The sequence below is a fragment of the Puma concolor genome, chromosome D3 (genome assembly GCF_028749965.1).
Source record: "Puma concolor isolate L17-30 chromosome D3, mPumCon1.1.hap2, whole genome shotgun sequence".
Taxonomy (NCBI): Eukaryota; Metazoa; Chordata; class Mammalia; order Carnivora; family Felidae; genus Puma; species Puma concolor.
The window spans coordinates 40,196,443-40,212,167 of record NC_141678.1 but is presented as its reverse complement, the minus strand read 5'-3'; the positions used below and the strand labels follow the sequence as shown (position 1 = coordinate 40,212,167).

The following is a 15,725-nucleotide window of genomic DNA, read 5'->3' as shown; positions in this document are numbered from 1 at the left end:
ATATGACTGTAATCCTGTATACCATAAGATTTTATAAGAGTTCGTTCACTAGGGTATAGACTGGGCTACCATGAAGCAACTGTATCCATTACAATAGGCTCCATTAAACACTCATCTTGCTGCTTCTTCATTATCAATGAATGCATCATTATACCTATAAATAAAAATGAATTTCTCATTCACCTTACCTTTCACTTTCGATGTCTAGTGTTAGTAATACAGAGCTACAGTGTGTTGTATAATATAAGGCAATATTGATTAGGTACTGACAGATATTTGTCTTCTAAACAGAGGATGCAAACTTATGGTATCAGTAAATACAGGACAGATATATATATATATATATATATATATATATATATATATATATATATATATACACATACACACACACACATACACAGGACAGATATATATATATATGTATAATATATATAATATATATATCTCCTTATGATTTTCTTTTCTCTAGTTTATTATAAATAGACTGTATAATGTAAGGCAATTATTATAAATAGACTTGTATAATATAAGGCAATATTGATTAGGTATTGACAGATGTTTGTCTTCTAAACAGAGGATGCAAACTTATGGTATCAGTAAATACAGGACAGATATATATATATATACACACACACACACACACACAGACACACACACACACAGGACAGATATATATATTATATATATAATATATATAATATATATATATCTCCTTATGATTTTCTTTTCTCTAGTTTATTATAAATAGAATATATAATACATATATAACAATATGTGTTAATAGACTTTCGGTTATTGGTAAGTCTTCTAGTAAGCAGGGGGCTGCTAAGTTTTTTGGGAATCAACAGTTATATGCACATTTTCCACGGTGCAGGGGTTTGGTGCTCTTAACCCCTACACTGTTCAAGGCTCAACTGTACAACTAAATCTACTCACAACACAATGTGCTATACCAGAAAGTGGGGTCAATAGAAGAGTCCACTGAAAATATTCTGCTGGACCAGTTAATGATTGCTTTACACACACACACACACACACACACACAGTCACAAGGTAGCACTGAAGATCAGCGTTAGCACCCTCTTTAAGTATAATCTGGATACTGGTGGATAGACTTGCATGGCACCAGTTAGACTGCTCAGTTTTGGCAGTAAAATCATAGTCATTTTGTTGTTGCTGTTTTTTGATGGCTAGCATCTGATAAGCGGTAGAAATCTGGTAACCAGAAACAGTGATGCTCTGGATACTAACAGAGATGATGGAAACAACAGGATGATGAACTGTGAAGGACGGTTGACAGGTGATACTTTACGGTGTTTTTTTTTTACCTTAAGTTGGGTTCCCTGGAGACAGACTCTGAGATGGGGATTTGAGAGCAGGAAGGTCCATGGGGGTGGGGGTGGTAACTGGGGAAAACTACCACTAAAGTAGCGAGGGAAGAAGGACTGGGTGAGGGAAAGTGCTGAACTTGAGAGCTGGGATGGCCCTTCAGAATTATCCCAAATTAAGGAAAGGGGGCTGGGCCTTTGTGTCCCCCTCACTGACTAGTCATTGCACGTGGACTGCCCTGGAGAGGAAGCATAGCCCTGTGTGTGACAGCTCCTTTCAACTGAAGGCAGTTCCCCAGAAGGGACGTGTCTGAGAGGCATCGGTGCCAACACTCCCAGCAGGGGGTGGAATAAATACCTAAAGGGGTATCTGGACGGCCCATCACAGCATCCATTAAAACTGGCAAGTTTAGGGGCGCCTGGGTGGCTCAGTCGGTTAAGCGTCCGACTTCAGCTCGGGTCACTATCTCACAGTCCGTGAGTTTGAGCCCCGCGTCGGGCTCTGGGCCGATGGCTCAGAGCCTGGAGCCTGCTTCCGATTCTGTGTCTCCCCCTCTCTCTGCCTCTCCCCCGTTCATGCTCTGTCTCTCTCTGTCTCAAAAATAAATAAACGTTAAAAAAAATTAAAAAAAAAACTGGCAAGTTTAAACAACAATATATTTAAGGGACAGTAACTGGCATATAATCTGTACATAAAGGACATCCAATAAATATTTGTTGAATGAAGAGTGGCTATTATGAAGGAAGAATGATAAGCGAAGGGCTTAAACTTCATCAGAAGGGATTTAAATGAGGCTGTAGGAAAATACAGAATTATAACAGACCATGGAGAAAGCAGAAAACTTCAGCTCTCCTATCTGTATTGTGACTTGGTCATTGGATTAAATCGTTACAATGACTCAGATTCTGAATTATTCAGCCTTGGGGGAAAAGTAGAAGGTAAAGTTCCAAAAGGGGCTCTGATTTGGGGAATCGAGGTTCAAGTGAGCCCCCCTACCCCCACTGTAAAATAGCCACTATTGCACTACATGAGTTTGAGAGGAAATTTCACATCTTTAAGAGTCTTTTGTGAAGCAGGAGAGTGAAGTGAAAAGCATCATTGATTGAATCTTTCCAAAATTAATGACTCTTTCCACTTGGAGCCCTTTCAACTAACATAATCATGATCTAAGGTTCTTTCTCAAGGTCATTTCTGAGCACATTCTGAGCGTCAGGACCCTCTCACCTTGCCGCTAGCAATTTAATCACAAAGACATTTCCCCAACATTACGCATTCCTGCATTAGATGATGCCCCTTACTTTCCTCAACATCCACATTAAAAAAAAAAAAAAAGGTATATAATTAGATGCTTGCACTGAATGAGTTTTACCCATGACTTACACGGTAATTTCAAAGATGCTTCACCTTCTTTTCTCAGTGGTCTTCAAACGAATGGAGATTCTAACAATCCACAAGTCTGTCTGTTGCTCAAGATTTATCCAGTTAAAGACTAAAAAATAATCTATTAAGTATCTTTAAGCTATCATGACACGAACAAAAATGCATAAATTCAATGTGCTAACTATAAATTTTTACTGTGACTCACCAATCTGTTCCTATAAAGATTAAATCATTTTTATGCAGATCCCAAAAGCTCCTGTCATTTTCATGTATTTTAAAAAGAATCCCAATATTTCAAATAAACTATTTTTTAAAAACTTAAAAATAGAAAGTGTGTTTAGAATTCATTTTTTTAATGTAAAAGAGGAAGTCTTTTCTTCAAATACAAAATAATGTCAATCTTATTATGCAAAATGTATATTTTCTAGACATGCCTGTTTAACTCTTTCATTCAAAGTATTTGGGGAAGAATATTCTTTTCTGTCTGTGACCACAAATGTAACTTTTTGGCCACCTCAGAAATTGGTTTATTTCTAGTTTAAAGGACAGTCAGATCCTCTTCCTGGCATCTTAATCTATAGAAGTGTAATTAAACAAGATGCTTCTATCTTGCAGGACTGACCCATTAGCCTGGATCATTGGCTTTGCCTGTGCAGGACATCTAGGACAGGAGACATACGGGCACACACCTGTACACCCACCACATACACATGCATCTCCCCTGAAGCCTGAAATTCGACCCACAATAAATCATATACCCTTTGTTGTAAGATTCGCACTTCTCATGGTCTTCTGTTAAAATATTCCTCAACAGGGTACCATTAAAGTGATGGGGTTGGCAGAGGCACAGTAATTTGTGTGTTTTCTGCGTGAAAGGGAAGAGGTGCAAAATGTTGCCAAGATAGAGGTCTGATGCATGAATCAGCACTGAAAGAATTTGAGAATAATCCAAAATAATGCAAAAATAATAATGGGCTATTTACCATTATTTACATTTTTAAAGTTTATTTACTTATTTTAAGAGAGTGAGCAAGCAGGAGGGGGACAGAAAGAGGGGAAGAGAGAGAAACCCAAGCAGGCTTCACACTCAACGCTGAGCCCAGTGCAGGACTCAATCTCACAGCCTTGAGATTGTGACCTGAGCTGAAATTAAGAGTCAGACGCCCAACCATCTGAGCCACCCAGGTGCCCCGACATTATTATTTACTGACAGGAACTAACAAGGCACACAATACTATGTTCTTAAAGCTAGGGATAAAAGATAATGGTTGATATGGCCATGCGACTTCATTTAATGATTTTGTAGATTTGTTTTCCTTTTCTAATATTGTTAGTAACCTGGCTATTTTCAAGTGTGAGAATGACAAAGTCTTAATACAGGTCCATTCCTTCTTTTGCAGCATTAATGAAGTCATTGCGTGGCTAAACCTTGTTTCGAAGACAGCTTCAGTCTCAAGGAAGAAAATAACCTGGACTCCTATTCTGAAAGACTTGACCTGTGATATAAATCAGGGCACAAACAACAGCACTGTCCAGTTGCAATGACTATCATGATGAGCCCCTGACCTTCAGCACTGAGTGCAATTGATCTAGCTATTACTGTTTACTTAATGGAAAAATCTCTCTCCTGCTTTCAGATTTGTCCCAAGGCTTAGCCACAAGAGTAAGATTTCTTTTTAAAATATGAGTTCATTCATTCTACAGACGTGAGTATCTGTAAAGCGCCAGGTCCTGTGCTGGGGCAGGGGACCCTCAAATGAATTAGGTACAGTTTCCACCCTCAACTGCCGTGACCATAGCAAGTTTTTATCGCCTTTGCTCTCCCCAAGTGAGAATGGCCAACCCTCGAAACTACTGTAAATTCACCGTGTGTGAGATTCAAGCCCAGCTTTCACAAAGCCTCTCAAATTCAGCTGGTGTTTTTATGGTGGTTTTTCATACATTCTTAATTTTGTTTTTCTCAACTTTTCAAGTTTTAACTTTTTTAAAAATATGGACCTCAGATAACCAAGTTTAAGATGATCGTAGACTTGAGTTTATGATATTTTATTATCATCAATCCACAGAACACCCTCTTATAGAATACCCTGCAGTTTAACTTTTTTCCTCTATGATCTTTGGCCACTAATTCCACACCTCCCTCCCCCTGAGACAGCTTCTAGAATATATTTAAAGTGTGTTCTTTTATTCTACTTTTATACACACACACACACACACACACACACACACACACACACACAGAAGCTTTGAACAATTTGCGCATGGAGCATGTTTAATTTACATAAATGATACTGTGGTATAAATATCTTTCTAACTTTTTCTATTCAACATTTTTTTAAAGATCTATCCATGTTACTGAATATACATCTAAGTTACTGTTTTTTATACTCCATAACATACCATCGTATGCGTGCATTGGTAAGTTTACCAATGGCAATGGCTGTCATGAGCATCCATACACTTTTTCCTTGAGCACTTGAGTGACTTTCTGAAGAAATATCCAATAGTACAATTGCTAGCATGTGTATAATTGTTAGATATGTACATAGTTAATTTCAATAAATTCAGTGAAATTATTTTCCCAAATAGCTGCTTGAAGGTCTCCATTTTTCTACATCTTCACCAGCATTTGATATTGCATGACTTTTTAGTTTTTGTCTTATGATTATAGATTGGCATTTTATTGATGCCTTAATTAGTATTTTCTTTTTTAAAGAATAATTTTTAAAATTTTATTTTTGAGAGAGAGAGGGAGACTCCAGGCTCCAGGCTCTGAGTGCTCAGCACAGAGCCTGACTTGTGGCTTGAACTCATGAACTGCAAGATCATGACCTGAGCCAAAGTTGGATGTTTAACCGACTGAGCCACCCAGGCGCCCCTTCATTAGTATTTTCTGGATTTTTATGCTGTTTGAGCATCTCTTAATAATTATTACCCATTTAGGGTTTTCTTACTGTGAATTGCCTATTCCAAGATGTTACCTATTTTGTATTGTTTTTTCTCACTTTGTAGGAGGAGGGCTGACTTAACTAATCCTACCAAGAATATTATCCAGTTTATCCTTTTAAAAATGTGTTACATAGAATATTTTTTCTTTAAGCCTTTAACACTAGGAAAGCTATTCAATTCTCATAGTCAACTTTTTTTTTTTGCTATGGCTTTCAGCCATTTAACATGTAATCACAGCTATATTTACCCTTTTAGTGAGTGTACTTGCATTCTTGTATTTTCTCTGAACCCAATTTACTTCAGTGTTATCACCTTTTTTATGTTTCTTGTCATAACCTAACTCAAAAAGATGTTTTGAAGGAGTCAGGCATAATTGAATCAATACATTTATTTTTTCAAAACATACTGGTTTAATGCTTCTCCTTATTATGACAGAAGGCGCTCCCACTCACTTGGAATGACAATAGGTTATTAGAATTAGAAGACTCTGGAGATCATCTGGTTCAAACACACATTTTAGGTAGGAGATAGAAGATGGCCAAGGTCATCTGAAATTGTTCAGGCAGTACAGGCAGAGACAAAAATAGAATGGCCTAGCACTGAATCTGGTGTTTCATTTCTTTCTGTTTTACCAAATTATATTTGAAAACGATTTTGCATTTTATACTTAATCAAAAAGGTACATACATGGGGACATGTGTTCATATGTATGTGCATCTATGCGAAAGTGTGTTTGTATTTTGTAAACTCATGAATTTCTGTTTTTCCCCTTTGGCATTTATCTCTCTGTGACTGTTATGAGCCTTCTGATCTTGTACCTCTCCCATCTTTCCAAAAGCTTTTTATAAATTTTGAGTCTAATCGAGAAGTGCAAAATTACAAGCCATGCTTTGGAAGTCAAATTTAAACTCCTCTCTTTGGTAATCTCTGAGATAGTCAGTATATAAAAATATCATCCAACTTACTAATTATTTGGGTGTTGGCTCTGTTCTTAAGTCATCCATGAATTACTCCCTTTTTAGATTACTTAGCAGCATCAGAAAGAGTCTCGCTCAGTTTTAGGATTGGAAGGGAAAGTTGTGGTTGAGTGTGGAGCTTCCAATGATGGAGGCCTGACCTCACGTCCTGTGGAAACTCAGCCTCCCTGATAGGGCCAGAGCAGACAGGAAACAACACAGCTGGCAGGCTTCCACTTTCTGACTTGGGCCAAGTGAATATTACTGCCGGAATTATCAATACTAAGGTTTTTCACTAAGTATTTTCTTCTGTGTTCATCAAGACAAGAAAAAGACAAATTCTCCTCTGGCTCTGAAAGCTTGGATAGGAAGCAGCAACGTGGCCATCATGTTCATATGTTCTTGGCCAAAGCAACTCATGTGGCCACAGCTAACTCTGGACAGCTAGAGGAGTATGGTCCTTTATGTACTGGAAAGGGGAGACCAGAAGTGTTTGGTGAAGAGCATACCATTGGCTGTCACAATTGGAAAGCTTCACTTTTGGTGGGATGGTGATGATAGAAACACCTCTTTGTCCTTATAGAGTAACCAAGGAGCACCTTGGTGTCTAACCAAGGAGCACTTGGTGTCTAACCAAGGAGCACCCAGGGCATGCCTGGAGATGGGAAAGGGCACTGGATTTGATTGTGGGCTGTAGTGTCTGAGACCTAGAAGGCTGACCCATAAGACTATAATCCAGGAGTAAAACAGAAACCATGAGTTGGGTAGGCCATGCTACTGAGTCAATGTCAAAGGACCAGAAGGAGAGAGCAAGACACAAACACTGGGCAAATTGGATAAGATCATCACCTAACCTACCTGCTCTCCCTTTTCCACAGATACCTCTTGTGCACTAAGGAGCATGTACAATTCCAGGTTTTAGAGATTTAGCAGTGAATAAGACAACCGGAGGATAAATGACAGAAGGGACATCTGAGGCCTGGAGCGTGTACAGGGAAAGAGCTCTGACCATGTCCAAAGTCAGGGTGTGCACACCCTACACATCACTGAGTATTTCACCTCTCGTTTGCTATATGCAGAAGCACAGGTGAGTATTGCTGTTGTAACCATTTTCCCCATGCGGTAACAGTACCTCAGGGTAGTAAAAGTGACTGGCCCATGGTCCCGTAATTGACTCAAGTCTTGGTTCTCTGACTCCAAAGGCCCTTTCACTTTACTTTTACTATGACACTGCTGTTCCCCACACAATACAAGTATCAAATGAAAAGTTTCTTGAATTTAGATCTTTACCTTCTACAGTTGGCATTTTGTACCGAAGTCTTACTTATAGCTGGCAGTTACAAATGAAAAGAACCATATATGGAGAGAATGTTAATTTAACCATAACCTTATTCATTCGTTCATTTATTAACATATATATTTATTATATTATTGATATTGTATATATTATTTATATATAATTTATATATTTATTAACATATATACACATGTACATCATATATATACACATGTACATCATATATATACACATGTATATCACATATATATGTATATATACACACATGTATATCACATATACATATATATGATGTATATATATATGTATATGTATATATGGATACAGGTATACATATACATATGTATACATATATACATATGTATATAGGATACTTCCTGGATTCTTTACATGACCACTAAGAAACTCTTCAGACTGACATTTTCAGTTGCCAAGGAAATCAGGAGTATTTTTAGAAAATTGTTACTTTGATCTGAAACAATCTCTTGTTAGGATCCAAGCAGTCCCATCTCTAGAATAGCCAAATACTCCCATCTCTAAAATAGCCAAATACAGCCAGCCACAAGACGAGTAACTCCGAATCTGCTTTCTTATTGTGGGAAGTGAGTCTTAGTGTCAAAACAGTGCCTGCTTTTCCCAGACTTTCCACGTTGCCAGGGTTATGTCAAAGCATGCTCTCCAGCCCGTGCAGCTTTGACTGTGCTTATGAAAGGCAAGGATGGTTCTCAAATGTATTCTTCTTGACCTCCGCCATGCGCACACGCAAGTTAGCGTGAGCTGAATTCAGCCTAAGAAGTGCTAGGCTAAGGCTTCTAAACTGTTGCAAACCATTCTTGGGGTAAGTTGGTGGCTTTTTGTCTAAAAGGGTCACACAATGTCCCTTGTTCGCACAGTTTGAGGTATCTAGATTCTCACATGCCATTCCGCATAAGGAATAAAAAAGGATTTAAAAATGCTGCATCAAGGAAATAATGAAGCCAAATCTGCTTTTCCTGGTTTGGAATAGTTTTTAGGCTTTTCAGGGTAGAAGACTTAACCCTCATCATCTATTGGGTAAGAAATACTTAGGGGTTGAGTATTATCAGGGAGTTAAAAAATACCCAATAGAATAGTTTAGAAATAAGTGTTTCTGAGTCTGCATTACCAATTAGAAGAAGGAGCTTTGATTATAAGCAGTCACTTCTGCTTCTTTAGATTTTAAAAAGCACCAGGAGATCATAGCATACACCGCTATCCATTTAGTAGTGCCCCCTGTCCTACTTCTGATTCTTTGGTCACACAGTGACTTTCTGGGCTGTGATCTTTAGATCATTTAGTGAAACTACCTCTCAGAAAAGGGATGCAAACATCTTCTCCTTGGCCTTAGTCCTGAAATATCTCACAAAATGGATGTTATCAGTTGGCATTTGGTCTTGGGAGTCTGAGAGTTTTGTTACTTCGCAAGGCGTCATTGTTATTAAGACGTGAATTGTAGGGGTGGTGGTTCAGCCCCAGGGAGACTCAGTCTGCATAGGGGAGCTGTCCCAGCAGTGCAGAAGCAGAGTGTGTCCGGGGGGTTGGTGGTGGGGGAGCCAGATAGATAGCCGCCTGCTTCCTGGATCCATCCAGATTCTACTGCAACCACACTGCTGTTCTTAGGTTCAATGCCAAGGGTATACTATGTCAGTGCAATCAGGGGCTAGATAATGGAAATCAGCATGCTCTCTTTGAGAAAAGTATGGAGACTTGCGAGGTTTTTACTATGCACCTACCATATGACTTCTCTGAGTCTCAACTGCCCATTTTTTTAAAAATGTTTATTTTTGAGACAGAGAGAGACAGAGCATGATCGGGGGAGGAGCAGAGAGAGAGAGAGAGGGAGTCACAGAATCTGAAGCAGGCTCCAGGCTCTGAGCCGTCAGCACCGAGCCCAACGCGGGGCTCGAACTCACAGACCATGAGATCGTGACCTGAGCCGAAGTTGGACGCTTAACCGACTGAGCCACCCAGGCGCCCCTCAACTGCCCATTTAAAAACAGGAATAATAATATACTGTATTAAGGTTAAATGAAATGGCATATTTTACTTTGTAGCCCAGAATATGGAGCATGCTAAGTATTCAAAAAATGTTAGTTCCCTCACTCTCCCTCTCTTTTCCTTAGTGTCACCAGCTGGACTTCAAGACCGGATTTTGGCTGCCTAACTGCCTGTACTTACCAAACTTTGTCTCACATTTTTCCTTAAGCTTTTCCTTCCGGTTTATCTCTTAATTCAGGCAAAAGACCCCACAGCATAGCATCCTGTGATGGAAAGCAAAACTACGTCTCAAGCAATAATGACTGTCTGGACAAAGAGTTGGGCAGCCCAGACCACTGGGGTGATGAGATGAGATTGTGCTTAACTCCTGACTCAGTCTGTGCAGATGGACCATGGACTGACCCATGGAGTGACCCATATTTACCTTGTCCTCATTCTAATACTAAAACTAGCCTCCCTGGAACTTCCAGGAGGAATACAAGCCTCATTTACATAACATACAATGTATGAATAGGCATGTTTTCTTAAGGCACTGCAGGACCTTATGCCTGTCTCTACAAATGATGACAAGGACACCCTTTTAAAATATTCTTTCTAACCCTACATAAAAGGAACCCATCCACCCTTGCTCAAGGAGTCATGGTTTTGGAAGTTATTCCCTACGATCGCCTTATGTGCTGCAAATAAAGTTTCCTCTGTTTGACGACTCACCTGATGCAGTTTCTATCTGTGACTCACCAAGGAGTGAACTCACATTAGTTCGGTTACAATAGAGGGAGGTAAGTTTTGCAGTTCTTGTTAATACAGATTCACTTGCTAAGTAAAATTTTTACTTATTTGAGATCAACTTAGAATATCATTGTTAGGAAAACAGAAACATAGCAAAGTAGAAGAAAAAACACACCACAGTTTATGGTGACGAAAGTGATTTACTTTCCAGGTCAGCAGCACTGGGCAAAGCCTGAGTAATAAATGACCTTGAATAATATTGATTTTACTTAAAGCTGAACTTTAAAACTATTCTTTGTGGTGCCTTCATGATGGTTTTGCCTAAGTAGCACGTGATGGCCATGCCTTCCCTAATTGGCCTTTGATAAGCCAATCTGTTTCAGTCTCATCTACTTCAATACAAATGAAAAAAAAAATCATTTCAATCTGGCGAAGAATAAAGTGTGTCTTTCCTAGAAACAGCTGAAAACCAAATAGAACCAAAATAGAACAAAATAGAACCAAATAGAACAGCTGGAACCAAATAGAAAAATTTAGAATAAAACCCAAAGCAGCCGAGATGATTCTAAAAATTTAGCTCCTTTCCCTTATGAGGTGCTAACAATGCAAGTGGAGTTTTACACTGTAGGGGTCAAGGGCAGGCTATCTCAAGATGGGCCACTTTGGCATGAAGATTATTTTGATTTAAAAGCAATCAAATCCCAGCAGATTCAGGAAAAGCTCTTGACCTCCCCGCCAACTGGCTGCAAGAGAGCTATCAACAGAGATACCTGTTTACCTAAGAAGCTGGTCTATATAATAGGGCAGCTTTTGTTTTCCACACACTTCCTCACAATGGTCATTTTCCCCTTTGTGTATCCTCACACTCCTACCCCTATCCTTAGCTCATATAGCATCATGCTGCCTGTGTTTGGAATTTCCGTGTTTGTGTGGATTCCCTGCACCTATACGATTAAATTTGATTTTCTCCTGTTAATCTGTCTCATGTCAATTTGGTTCTAAGTCCAGCTAGGAGTCCAGCTTGAAGGGAAAAGGAAATTCTTCCTCCCCAGCACGACTGAAAGCAAATAAATATACAGGGAACCATCTCTCTGTGTTGATATGCGTACCTATTCCTTTTGTGTTTCTACGCAGTATTTTTTTTTTTTTTCAACGTTTATTTATTTTTGGGACAGAGAGAGACAGAGCATGAACGGGGGAGGGGCAGAGAGAGAGGGAGACACAGAATCGGAAACAGGCTCCAGGCTCTGAGCCATCAGCCCAGAGCCTGACGCGGGGCTCGAACTCACGGACTGTGAGATCGTGACCTGGCTGAAGTCGGACGCTTAACCGACTGCGCCACCCAGGCGCCCCTACGCAGTATTTTTTTTAAGGAAATATAAAAGCCCATGGCAGATCATAAAATTAACACCGTGAACACATTACCTTGCTCTGTTCTATGGGATCTCAGTGTCCTAAGTTGAATTCAACTTCCTATTTCAATTGGCAGCAAATAAACTACTATCAGACCTTGCACAGTTTTTAATAAATGCATGGACAAAGCACGCCACACCGTGTATTGAAATAATGCACCATATCAAATGAAATAGAAACCTCAAACTGTTAGTGCCTCTCACTCGTGAAAAGTGAAATCTGTTACTGCAATGCCCCTTTACCCTTATCGCTCCTAGTAGTAGGAGTTTCAGGGAATGAGGTACGGGGTGTCATTTTGTGTTCTAGATTATTGAAGTTCCACATTTAAGTACGGCGCCCTTTTACTGTAAGTGAGTGTCCCTGATGGAGAGTTTTCTTGAATGCACCATGTATGTTTGTGCCTCATGGATTAAAGGAGCCAAATGCCATCTAACCTCCTCTTAGGGCTCAGTTATTAATGGATACAGGAGGTAAGAAACTCAGACAGGATTCCATTCCCCAGGCCCATGCCGTATTTTCTACTTGAACTTCAAGGTGCTGAGCGACTTGCTAACAGTCACCCAGGTGCGCACTACAGGGGCTCACCCTAAAATCTAGGCTTCCTAATGCCCACTCTCACTGCTCTTTTGCGTACAGGGTAATTCCCAATTATATTGTATTTTGGGTACTTGTCACATCCTTTGCTGTGCACAGTCTTCCCATAGATTCACCCACGCCTCATTCCCTCACATACTTCAGGGTTTTTCCTTACCTGTCACCTTTTCAGTAAGGTCCTCACCTGGGGCCCCATCTAAATTTGTAACCCTCTCTCTGCCCCCAAATTGCTTTCACTTTTTCTGATTTTTTTTTCCCCTCTGCAGCGGCTATCACCTGCTGACCTCACATAGGTAGATTCTACTTAATTTTGCTGACCGTCTTTCTCCTCACACTAAGATGTAAACTCTGTGAAGAGAGTTTTCCTGTCTGTTTTGTTCATGACCGCATTCCCGGTGGGAGAACAGCGTCTGATAACTACTAGGTGCTCAGTGAGTATTTATTAAAGAAATCACTGGTCTGAATGATTATAACTTCACAGAAGTTTGATTTCTGAATAAGCCAGGTGTTATCATGTTAATAACATGGGGGTTTCTGGACTGTTACCATGTTGGTAGAGAAGGTTAAGAAATTATTTGCTAAAGGAAGCACTCTGGCTTTAAAAAAAGTAGCTGAGTTTTATCTGGTTAATGTATAGCATAGAGTTGATTTCCTTTTGGATGCTATAATAAAATATATGTTGCGCTTACAAATATATTTGCATTAAACTATTGAAAGCATGGATGACTGTGGCATCAGTGAAGCTACATTTGGAACTAAAATGATGACCTACTTGTGCAAATCCTCTATAAGTCTACCCAGCAGGTGCACAGTGTTTCAGTCTGTCTCCCCCCAAGTGGCCTTGCTCGTTCAATAGAGAGCTCACGTGACCGCTTTCAAGCTACTTGATGGGAAGTCAACCACAGTGTCTAAGAACCATTTGTAAAAACCCTAGCGGTAGCTGCATAGTTTAAAGAGTTCTCTTCCGTAAGGTACATGAAAGAGCTTCACAACAGAGTTTCAAAGGAGGATGAGTCTTTGACGAATCTGTCTAAAAATAATGAAAAATATAATGAATGCTAAGAAGTTCTTTGCAGCTTTTATCGTAAGGGATAATTGGAAGGAACGTTAACACTTTAACAGTAAGGAAGTAGGTAAGTAAACTGCTGATTGGAAAATATAACCAATAAAACAATAAAAAAGAGAAACGTATTGATCATGGAGCAAAAGTGTTAGCAGTTTACCTAAGGTAACTAAGGGGAAGTCAATTCATATGGGAGGCAAGTACTGAAATTCTCAGACTAACATTTGAAAGGGATTTCCCAAACTATGTCTTTAAGATTTTCCAGATAATAATAGCTGTATCACTCTCACACACAAAGGAATGTTTGGTTACAGAAGATTTTACTCCTATTGGAGATTTATGATACAGCTAAGAATTCAAGGATCCAAAAATTTCTGTAGTAAAATAAACAGTGCAATTATACTTTATTTTTTCCCAAATTATCTGACCGAGTGCCATTTTTTCCTAGTCAACCTGTGGATAACCTGAGAAAGACCACCATTCTGTAGAGCACCAGTAGGGAACAGCTACCTTGGTTTTTCTCCAATGAAGGTTTGAATACAAGGAAAAGTATAAGAAATCAAGAAAAAAAAAGAGGTTGAGTCGTTGGGTCCAGGTTGCTTTATTTCTGAAAGTTGTCGGAGGAAGACTGACCTTGTGTCTAATTGCTGGAATCATGAGGCAAAAAGGCAACTTTCCTCTAAAAATAGAAGCGATGTGGTGCCTGGCTGGCTGAGTTAGTAGAGCATGCAACTCTTGATCTCGGGGTTGTAGGTTTGAGCCCCACATTGGGTGTGTATGTTACTTAAAAAAATAAAATCTTAAAAAAAAATAAAAATAGAAGCAGCCTTATAAGAGTCTGTCCTTAAAGACCTTGCAGGACTGAGTCCATTCCACAGGCACATGAGCCATTGGGGAGCCATAGTCTTAGGGATTATCGAATGGAGTTAGGAGCAAGTAGGAAAGTTCCAGAACCCGAGTATCCCCATCATACTTTGTACTGCCCATGATTAGAGTGGTATTAATTTTCTTAGGGATTGTTCTCAGGAGCTTGTGAACCCCGTCATCCCTCCCTCCTTTTGCCTCTCTCTCCCTCTCATCGTCTACCTCTCTTAGTAAGCTTCTTGGTAACAACCATTACGTTCACCTTTGTATCCACAGTGGCTGGAACTGAGTTGGTGTTGAATGAATACCCACTGAATTAACAACAGAAAGAGGGAATGAATGAATGAATGAATGTTCTTGTGCTCTACAGAATGTTGGGCCCAATGCACTCAAAACTGGCTCCCAGTGTAGCTCTCAAATAAAATAGTCAAAAAATCAACTTTCTATATTTCCATTAGAGTGTTTTAGAATAATAGTTTTCAAAACTTTCCCTAATTTAAGCTCTGCTTATTAAATTCATATTTATTTTTAATTTTATAATATAGGCTATGGTAAAACATTCACACATTTCAGAAAAAGGTAACTCATCTCCTAATTACCAACAGCTAGGCTAGGAACCTTATAGTTGGTTGCATACATAAGAGCACTGTTTTTGAGGTCTATTTTAGGAAGTATGGATTACTTAAAATTGTTTTCAGTAACTATAGAGGATCCCATAAAATGATTATGCTAAAAGCAATTTGCATTGCTATTGATAGACATTCAGGATGTTACCAAGATTTACTATTATGAGAAATGCAGCAATGAACACCCTTGTATCTTAGATTAGATATTCAGAAAGAAAACCGTTTAATCATCAATTTAAAAACTGAAAATTCAAAAATTCGGTTGGCAAATTGTCAACCCAAAGAAACAGCTCACCAAATTTACTTTCCTACCAGCAATGTAGAGCATATGCATTTTCAATATTTGTGCCAAAATATTTATATTACCCAATTTAATTTGTTTCTAATTATTTGGGTGAAAGAATGATATCTTATTTTATACTTCCCAGATTAGTACTGAAGTTTGCCAACTTGCAGGCAGTATTTGTCACTGTATTAATTTTAGCCAATCTTAAAAACAAAACGTC

The 15,725-nt window shown here is 39.1% G+C and overlaps 1 protein-coding gene and 1 long non-coding RNA gene across 6 annotated transcripts in view; one reads left to right on the top strand and one right to left on the bottom strand.

Annotated features, from left to right (window-relative positions):
- Positions 1 to 15,725, bottom strand: part of DLGAP1 (DLG associated protein 1) — a 904,837-nt gene that overhangs the window by 488,568 nt on the left and 400,544 nt on the right. The gene's annotated exons all lie outside the window — the stretch shown is intronic.
- On the top strand, positions 986 to 7,946 carry LOC147575516 (uncharacterized). Its single transcript, XR_015242469.1, has 3 exons — positions 986 to 1,303; positions 4,113 to 4,477; positions 7,496 to 7,946. It is a non-coding gene; the product is annotated as an uncharacterized LOC147575516 (long non-coding RNA).